Source organism: Lolium perenne, chromosome 6, assembly GCF_019359855.2.
Source record: "Lolium perenne isolate Kyuss_39 chromosome 6, Kyuss_2.0, whole genome shotgun sequence".
Classification (NCBI taxonomy): Eukaryota; Viridiplantae; Streptophyta; class Magnoliopsida; order Poales; family Poaceae; genus Lolium; species Lolium perenne.
In genome coordinates, this window is record NC_067249.2 from 240,171,850 (window position 1) to 240,182,245 (window position 10,396).

Below are 10,396 nucleotides of genomic sequence, written 5' to 3' on the forward strand. Positions count from 1 at the left end.
CGATGTGCTAGCTAGTGGATATCGATTAACAAGAGCTAGCTAGAACAGTGTGAACCAACGATGGGTGCCTGGCCCTGGATATGGATAATGTGCGTCTACAATAGTCGACCTAGCATTTATATAGCTGGCAAGTTAGCCCCCCGCGCGACTTTCAAGTCTCAGGCTCTCAGCGCGGCCAAAGCCAAGTTTTTTTTTTTTTTGTTAGACAATGGCCAAAGCCAAGTGAACCTGGTGGTACTCGATCGGCTTGTATCACCTGATCGAAATGCTGGCCCATCGCGATCGGCTTGTATCACCAGATCAAAACCCTGGCCCGTCGCGATCGGCTGATGCTCACCGCAGTCAACTCGACAAAAGATAACCGGGTGCAGCGCGATTTGAATGGTACGTACATACTAGTACAACAGGTGGTGGAGCCACGCCTAGGCTGTGTAGTCATTTGACTACACAGTGTTTTGGCATTACAAGCTTAAAATTTGAAAAAGTAATTAAAATTTATATTAATATCAAAAGATATCAATTACATCCAGTCTCTGCAACAACGCAACACCATAATGGCAGTACGGATGCACACAGCCAAAAAAGATAAAGAAAACTAAGAAAGAAAAAGTTCCGCTATAGTATCCTAGGCCTAGCAACAGTAATACATCCACCCCGTAGACAACACCTGAAATACAGACTCTCCAAAAGCGACGCCTCCAAAAGGGAACAGTGCACCGACGCCGTTGTCGCCCGATCAAAGATCTTAGGTTTTCACCCTGAAGATAGTCCCCGCTCTCAAAACAATGCCTCCAACAAGGTCATTGTGAGGCACAACCAGTTAAGGCCAGACTTTGGGTTTTCACCCTGAAAGGTAGGACTAAACTTCACATGTGCTGCCGCCCCCACTTTCATACCACTGCTGTGAATCCTGGAACACCAAGCAAGTTCCTCAACATCGCGGAGATTTGAACCTTCTTTAGCTAATCCCCCAATCCTGCTTTCATGAAATTCTCTGCTTCTAACTTCACCATGGACCAAAAGTCTTTTGATGTCAACACAGAATAGAGCTTCGTGCCGCTCCCTTCGGAACCAAACGGTCAGAATAAAAGCATGGATGCGCGCGACCGAATACCACCCGATCCTATGAACTCCAGGCAAAACATGCACGGTTCCATTCACTGTCGGAGCCTTCCGGAACTCATCACTCCGGCTAAATGAAGAAAGATCGGCATCCCGAACGTCTTCATCTTTGCGAAAGAAGAACCCTAGGACCACCACCATGAAAGCCGGAACGGCCGGCCCCCACGCCGCCGGCATGGCTGGGAACTGCGGTCCATCTTCCTCCTCCAACCCGGTCGGTGGAGGTCAGCAGCGATCCTGCTGCTGCCCTTTCCCCGCCGAGTTCCGCCCAACCACCGTGTCTCCCACCATGATCTAGGTGAAGTAGCCGAAGACCACCGTCACTAGACCCGCCGTCCACCATCGCCGCCTCTGGAAGACCCCGCCTCCGCGCGAAGGGGAGTCCGTGGACGCGCCACCGCCAGCCTGCCTTTGGCAGCCGGACGCGGCCGCCACCACCGACCCCGACGGCGGCGGCGGCCAGGAGGAGGAAGATGGGCCGCCGCTTCTTGGGTTCGGGTCGTCGCCCAGAGCCGCCTCGCGCGAGACGACCCGGGGTGAAGGTGGGAAGGAAGGAGAGGGGATGGAAGGGGGAGGTGGTGGAGGGAGGGGAGGGGCGACGGCAGCGCTAGGAGGGTGGAGGGTGGAGGGACGGCGGCTAGGTCAGGGAGGGCCTCTTCCTGTGGCGATGATGTTCATTAAAATTTATATAAATGCATATAATGGACAACACAATTTCAGCATGACTACACAGGGTTAATGTGCTGGCCCCGCCACTGTACTACAAGATGCTCAATCTGGTATAACCTTGCCAATTGCACCAGATCGATCGATCAAGAATCAGCTATGACCATTTGCCTTGTGCGTGGTAGGCATTTGAACAAACCCTGAATCGGATTGGATTGTCCCTCTTAGAGCATCTCTGGGCAGATCACATGGAAATGCTAGGTCCAGAAAATAATCGCAAGTTTCCGGGATAGACCAAAAAAGGTCCTGACTAGAAATATTTATCCCGCACACCTGATCTCCTTCCCGCTCCAAGAATCGAAAGGACGTTTCCTCCGGTATCGCACACATGTCCAGAGGTACAATCCACGAGGGATTTGTCGTCTAGGGCTAGGCTACCACGGCAAGAGTGTTTTAGCCTAAGGATGATGTGGAGAAGGATGGAGAGAGACAAACAACCAAAGGGCCAAGAGAAAGACTCCGAGAGAATTGCATGCTCAAATAAGATGGGGATACCTCATACCTCTATATATAGGAGGCTAGGAGGAGGTTGGCTTCAGAGAATAGGGTGGCCGTTGCCCCTCCCTAGGTTGGATTTGTGCGGTATACATAGAAGCTACTGAGAAAAGGCCATTCTCAATAAGGGCAGCGACATTGCCCTACCATTTCCCATGTCTGCTTCCCAGAGAGCAAGCAACACCACTTTACCACGGCCATGGGAAATGGGTGACCATTCAAGAAGCCCAAACACGACAACGAGACGGGATCGCCGGCGGGGAAGGAGAAAAAGAAGCACCGTAACCACGTCCATGTCACCGTCGACATGTAGCCACACGCCTTTCACTTCGGAGTGGAATGACGTTAACCTCCCAGGTGGTGGGCTCCTCATCCATTAAAGGGTGCACATGCCACTGGTGCCGCGGCATGGCTAGGAGCAGCGCCAGGAGATCGCCCGCAAGCAGTCCCTACTGCATGCGGACCTCCTCGCCGACCGCACATGTTTGGCCACCTCGAGTGGGATCTGCGATACTTGATCTGGGTTCTTTGGTGACGACGAGTTCGACTAATGCGCCCCGCTTGCGCCGGAAGTGAAGGTGGAGGAGGAGGAGGCGGGCAAGTATGGCATCGACCAAATCACAGGAGAGGAAGAACGAGACGATGAGCATGTACGCGTTGTTCCTCGTGTTGGCATGCGCGGCCTCCAAACATCGTCCAACCGGAGCGGCAAAGTCCAGCGTCCTCCCCTAGCCACAGCTCCGACGACGAGCAAATCCTGCCGCTTCCTTGCGCCTCCCGATCTCCGACGTCGCCTAGGTGCAGGTAACAGCATGGCGACCTCCTCTTTCTTGTCAACTCTGCAAATCCACTCGCGGCCCGCCATGAGCGCCTCCCCGTCGTGTCATTCTTTGCGCTGCTACTAGAAGTCGACGCCTTGGAGGAAGATGGGGCAGAGGATCTGATTGCCTTTTTCTCTTTTTAGGGTCTTCTATGCAAAATGCTAGGTTGCAATTGTTTTTATGTGCTCTCTGTAAATGTAACACACGGACTACGGACGTGTGGCCGCTTGGTCCAACCTGGATGGGGTCAGGCGCTCGAACGTCGCTGCTTTTTTTATTTGCAAAAAATATACCCCTCCGATCCATATTACTTGATATTAAAATGTATTTATCTACAATTAAAATGTGTATATATATATATCTATATTAGCATCAAGTAATACTAATCTGAAGAAGTAGTAGCAGCATACCTAATTTTCCTACCCCATTAGTATACTTATGATATTAGTGGTGTACCAGAATCATTCTACACCAACAATATTAATTACTAGTGGCGTACCCTATCTCAACTACTAGTGGTGGCGTACATGATGGGTACGTGATTTTAACTGAATTGGTAGCGAAGACGAGCAAGCAGAGCTAGGAAAAAGGTCAGATCGTTATAGAGCGGTCGGCTATAAGTACAAGACTGCTGGCCTGAGAGAAGGCAGTCTCTCTCGGGAAACAACCACTTACCAGTGGCGTGATGGTAACAGCGTACCCAGGTACATCCGTAATCTAAACGTATAAATGATGCCCCCCATAGGGGGCCTCACAACGATTAGAGATGCTGGCCGTTGGATCTTTACCATACGTTGATCTTGGCCATTCATTTGTAGCTTCTGGTTGGCTGAGGAGCTCCACGCTGTTTTTACCGTGTGTCCCTCACCCCTAGAAAAAGAGATGAAACAGCCGTTTTCTACCCGCATTTGCATGCGCCTAGGCCCCATGGTCGGACGGGGCCGCACGTCAGCCGCTGCTTCTCCTTTGTGGGTTGAGATTGCGTCGCGCTGCTCGCCCAAAATATCCCATCCGCCTGGGTAGATAGTGGGGTAGGTTGGTCTTTTCCATCGATGCAAAACCTAGCTGTCCAGCGACGAATCGCGTCAACCGCTCGTCCTCCCCAATCCCCTCCCGAGCGCTTCTTCCTCCAATCGACGGGAGCGGCGCTGTCGACGGGGCGCGACAACGGGCCGAGCGCGCGGGGTGGCGCCGCCGGCTGAGCGCAGCCGCCTAGCCGCAGCCGGCCAGACGAGCGCGAGCGGCGCCGCCGATGGGCACGAGCATGGCCGACCGCGCGGGGGTGGTGTCGCCGGTGGAGCGCCGGCCGCCTATCCGCAACCGGCAGACGAGCGCGGAGCGGCGCTCGCCGATGGGCGCGAGAACGGGCCGACCGCGCGGGGGTGGCGCCGCCGGTAGAGCGCCGGCCGCCTAGCCGCAGGGAAGATGATGGGCAGCGCTAGGGTTTGGGCTCAACCGCCGGACTTGCTCCGCCGTCGACCTCAGTTCCAGGTGATTTTCCCTTCCCCTATCCTCCTCTCTTTATCCTTCCTATTTCTCTAATTCGTGTCTCTCGTCTTGCATCTTCTCTCCTTGCAGACGACGGGAGTAGCAGCGAACACAATGGACGAAAAAAAGAGGGCTGCGTCGGCTGGCGGTCGGATGTGTGAGGTCGCATCAGGTTGTGCTCTCTCTGTGTTCATTCATTTCAATTCATGTATTAGGTTTTAAGTTGTGTGATGTGGTTCCTGTGGATGCAAGATTACAGGAAAATCTCATGCCGGCCAAAAAAAAGAATGGAATGTTCTCCTCCCTGTTTGAGAGGTAAATATTGGATCTTCATTGAATTTTTGGTATCATTATTCAGCTGTCAAATTCAGTTAGTTTGGCAAGGGGATCTCCTTAAACATATTACTTTTTTAATCAGCTTATTGTTCACACCGGAGGAAATAAGATATGTGTTTCTTTTTCTTAAAACTTAAAATGTTTTGGATATTTGTTTAGCTACATCACTTGCTTGTAAAGGGTATCATGTGTATATCATATTAGATTGCATTTTGTATAATCTCAGGTTGTATATCGCGGGGCGGCCGGTTGACGCGCGGGAGAAGACGAGAGATGCTGCAGAGGTGGAGGCAGTCGTGCAGAAGGTGTGAACGGCGGCCGCTGCATCTGGTCGTCGGCGTGGCTCCGACCGTGTGCTGAAGTACGGCCGCCTCGCCGGGCAAGCGGCAACAAGACGGCATGGGGCGAGCAGTTGATGCGTGGAGCAGCCGAGAGAAGCTGCAGATGTAGAGCCGGGCGTGCACAAGGTGTGAGTGGCGGCCGCTGCGTTGGTAGCCGGTGTGGCCCCGGTTGGAGTATTTTTAGGTTGATGCGGCTCTGCCTTTTCACTCTGTTCTTTATCCCTTCCATCTCTAACTCCTCATTTTTCTTGTTTTTTGTGTAGTGGCCAACACTGGAAGGGGAACGACTAATCAACCAGAGAAGTAGGTGATTCCCCAACTCATCTGGCTCCCTCTCCTAGAACGGCCTCTTATCTTCCTAAATTTCCTTTTGGATCTTGATTTGTTTGGTTCTGGGTTCTCCTCTTTAGGCTCCAACAAAAAAAGAGATTTTTATGTCGATGGCCATTGATCTTAAAGTAACAAGACGATTGATGTTTTCTATGGCTCGCTGCTGATTTTTGCAATTTAGACAAGGATCTAAGTAAGAAAGTCAGAAGAAGAGGATATGTAGGAGCAGGTCAACCATGACCAGATGCACACGTATTTGATGAAATGCAGGTACAAGGCTTCTCTTATTTTCATTTTTCCCATATCTTTCTATGCATCTTATCATCATCGTGATTGTATGGAGTATGTGGAATGGATATATGCAAGGGGGAGGTGTCAGGTTTTACCGGTAGTCATAATTCTGATTTGGTACTATTTTCTTTTCAACAATGAAGGTGACTTTCCATGATAAATTAGGTCTTAGACCAAGCACCATGGTGTGTGTAGTCCCGGCCTCTAGACAAGTGCTTCTCGGGAAGCACGAGTGCATCCAGTAGCGGCGAGGTTGACATCCTGATCCGCTCCTTTCTTTGTTTTTGCTAGGACTTCCTATGGTGCGATTATACCTTTGTTTTGGCGCCTCGCTGACAACGATTATGTCACTGTTATAAGCCTGTCTAGGGATGATTGCGGCATCACCGGTTGGATGGGCTTGAAGGTACTACCTCCGGTCAACTTTAATCGACACGCGAGCATGAGAAGGGAGTATTTGATAATTTCCAACTTTGCATGTTTGTTGCCTTCAAGTACAGGAAAAAAAAGTTCATGAGAAGGTGTAGGACTTATGATTAACAATCTGTAATATTTTAGCATTTCCCTTACTATCCATTCATGTGTTTAATGTATTAATTTTTTTACACAAAAGTGCATGACATTGGTTGCAACTCTGGCGTGGTTTTATGTTCAGAGAATTTACTTTTATCCTGTAGTTTAGTGGATATGCTTTGATCTGAAGGATATTTTTTGGGGTCATTACAGTATTATGCGTGATGAAATTTGGAAATGGTCTAATATAATTCATCGCTTCTGTGAATTAGATTCATTCTAAGTACTATCCTGGTTTTATGCCAAAACCAACTATCTATCTTCTTCATTTTTTTAAAAAATAGTGCATGGTTCTTTTTATTTTTGTGTAATTATCATCAGATGAACATACAAATTTATTTTCATTCAAGCATATAGATTGGTCTGCCAGAATGTCACCAAGTCACAGCTTGATATGTATGATTTTATCCTGCCTGAAAAACAATCATGCCTCTTATTCTTTTTTTTTCACAGATTGGTCTTGAGGGTAATGAGTAGAAAAAATCATTTCGTGAGTCAATTGGATTGGCTCAGTTTATTTGAGAAGGCCAATATAACATTGTAAAAGACATCTATTTGGTTCCGGGAATAGCAATTTACTTTTTCTTGATATGGTACTGATGTCCTGACAGTTTCCTTTACTTTTTATTGAAAGATAATTGCATTTGCATGTATTTCGTCTGCTGCTGCTGTTGTTCTTCCTCACATCGCACATTTCATGGACTTCTTTTTTGCAATGTGGGCTTAGTTTGCAGTCATAATGTTCAACTAATTGTTTGAGAGATAGCAGCTATTATTTTAGTCCTATGAAGCAGAGTTGCTTCTCTGGATGTTCTCCACATGAATACAATGGGTTTGATTTAAATCATGATATGGATATTCTTTTCAGTTCTGCTCCTGGTTTGTCGTATAAGAAACAAAATATTCTTCAGCTTTTAGTTTGTTCATATGATTCACGATAGTTATTGCCGTGTGTGTATGCTACTGAGTATGTGGTCTGAAAATATTGTTTTCTTCTATTTCTAATGAAATTATGGTTCTCTTAATCAATAGTTTGCTCTCTTAATCAATTTCTTGCCTGGGGTTGAAGAGCCTGCAGATGGCATAAAATACTAAGAACTTCATTGGGATGGACATATTTTGAACCCGCACATCGTGCAACACTGCATACATCAACTCTTGGATTATGCTATTTATTGCCTCGAGCATTTTCAGAGGTGAAAAATCTTGCATGCAACCTTCTTTTTTCTTCTGGTATGATCAGAACTATATAAAAACCATGAGTAATTGACTGAAATTGTGTGTGTTTCTGATCATGCTAGATATTTCTTATGAGAGCTTCAGTAAAATCCTTCACTTATTATCAATTTGGCAAGACGCATTGTTTATTTACTGAGAAGTTGTCTCTTATAGATGATTATTCGTAGCTTGCTGGAATAGACTTGTTCAGGGGACACCAAACACTGTCAATTGATTTAAATTTGCTCATATTTATTCTGACACTTCATCAGTTGTTTGTTCTAATTCCATGTCAGATATAGATGAGAAGCTACATCAGATGAGTTCTTTACTTCACTAATGATATTGGTTTCTCCTCCTCATTTAATTTATCTATCGGAAGCTCTTATCCACTTCGCTGAAGATACAAGCCACTTGAGGTTTGCATGGACTGATGCATGCTACAATATCTTCACTCTAGGTGTGATTGGAATACATGATCTTTGAGTTTGGTTTCTCTGAAGAACTACAACCTGCCCTTCTTGTTTTAATTGTCATGATGTGTTCTTGGTACAAGCGATATAGTTAAATTTAAGAAAAATAGTAGCTTGCAGTTAAGCTCATTATATTTTTGGTCTATACATGTGATATAATTAAATTTAGTGAAAATATTAGCTTATGTTAAGGTATTTCAGTATTCTGCCTTCTGAACCCATTGTAGGATAAATAGCAAGCTCCTTTGTTTTCTTACGAACTTTCTTCATAACTAATTGTACTTGGAGGCATCTTCTTGCTGAGTTAAGGTTTTTTTAAAAACGAAGACCATCTATATGAATTAAAGCTGTACATGCTCTTGCTGAGTTACTTCTTGGGTCAGTTTGATTTTTTCATTACGTTTTGTCATATTCCTTTTATTGCATCTTCCGTTTGTATTTGTCCAAACTATCAGAGAACTTGGAGTTGAGACTAAGAATCTATTTTTATCCTCTTTTGTCATATATATCTTGCAGAATGTTCAGCAGGTTATGAGCTAATTTTTCCTCTGGTAAGCAGAACTTCCTCTACGTAGGAAGTACATAATGAGTTTGATTGTGTGTTGATATTGAGTGCTCACAAGAAATTGAAATAGACTACAGGTTTGTTTACTTTGGTAATCTATGTTCAGTAGGATTTTCCAAATATATGTTTCAGTTATCCTGCAAAAAGACTTCAGTTGAGTTGAATCCAGTTACAGGACTGAACAATTAGGGATTTGTACATACATATTTCGTTGTGATCTGTGGCACAATTTTTGTTCATGTCCCGTACCAGCTATAGTCTGTAGAATGACACTTATCATTGGTATTGGTTCTACGCTACAGCTTATTTTATGATACCTCTTTGTCAAGCTAACTGATGATTTTACTACATGGCAACGTACTAAAGGTGGCGTTTATTCAGTCAAGTCAGCCTAAAGCTGACACGAGCTAATTGCCTAAATTTTGGTATCTGAACTTCTTATAAACAATGTGAAAATAGAGATGACCATGCTTTGTAATCTCAAGTATCATGTTTACTATGACATGGTTGGCATACTTTATCTTCAGATCATTTGCTATGCTATCTACTGTGCTTTGAGAGAGAATGGTTTCACAAGATTTTAGTCTGTACTATATTCAACCTATAAGACAAGATCCCTAACCTTTTTGATGAACAAGAAGGCATCATGCACTAACTGACACATTTTTGTAGGTCTACACATTTTCCAGGAACAGCTGTTGTAGGCCAAGGACTGTCTGGAGTTGTCCACCTGTTGCGGTGGCTCCTGTTTTGCTTAGTCAATTTTGACGGAAGGAAGGTAAGTTCTTCAGCCTGAGGGCACCCGTGTTGATACATATCTGAACTTTCACTCTAATACATGGTAATTTTGCTCAAATGCTCTAATTGCCTGAACATGTGTTAATCCTTTCGGTGTTTGGCCCTGTCAAGTAATATATAACTGCTGGTCATAGTTGATTTTCTTTCATAACACTAAATTTGTAACCTGCCCTACACAGGCTATGTAACTCCAGTACCGACTGACATACTCACATGAGGAAGGATGTCGTAAACTGCGTGCAGTTTCTAGGCGAGAACAGTAGTGTTCCAAATGTAGCAGTTCGCTTTGTAGCAACTTCGTTTCTCTATTTTGCATTTGTTGCCCGGTGAAGTGAACAAGGTCCGTGTGTGGTTCTGGCTGAATACATACCTTCTAACATGTATCTAAAGTTTGTTGTTACCCATGAACATTTCTGTTAATCAAATCCACAATGTGTCATTGATTCAAAAGACCGAGTTCAGTTAAAAATCAGTCTTGGGACATGCTACGACAAGATTATCTAGAGAGTACTTTTGCTATTCTTTGCTTTTGTTAGTCCCGAAAAAACAGTGTTAGATATTGCAATAACTTTTTACATTTTCTTGATTATATGTAAATGTTTGTAATTTCGCTGTTTCATTTTTATCGTTGTTATGCAAACTGTATATAGGTGAGAATTTAACGGGGTCGTGCGCCAAGGCGCACATCTAAATCTAGTGTATTTGGATACCCCACTAGTAGACTTATTTCCTAGTAGTGCTAATTAATGCCTTCATGCGCACCAAACAGGCCCTGGGAGCAGCAGCTGTCTGACCGGGCATCCCTCCACCTTCGTCACC

General features: G+C 45.5%; 1 long non-coding RNA gene across 9 annotated transcripts; it reads left to right on the forward strand.

Annotated features, from left to right (window-relative positions):
- The first annotated feature begins 4,523 nt into the window (after positions 1-4,523).
- Positions 4,524-9,979, forward strand: LOC127305708 (uncharacterized). Of its 9 annotated transcripts, none has more exons than XR_007854107.2 (6): positions 4,524-4,655; positions 4,743-4,967; positions 5,215-5,513; positions 5,593-5,929; positions 6,242-6,356; positions 6,977-9,979. It is a non-coding gene; the product is annotated as an uncharacterized lncRNA (long non-coding RNA). The 9 variants fall into 9 exon arrangements; XR_007854103.2 differs by having other exon boundaries at positions 5,593-5,636; positions 5,841-5,929; positions 6,242-9,979; XR_007854104.2 differs by having other exon boundaries at positions 5,593-5,632; positions 5,841-5,929; positions 6,242-9,979.
- Positions 9,980-10,396: the final 417 nt, after the last annotated feature.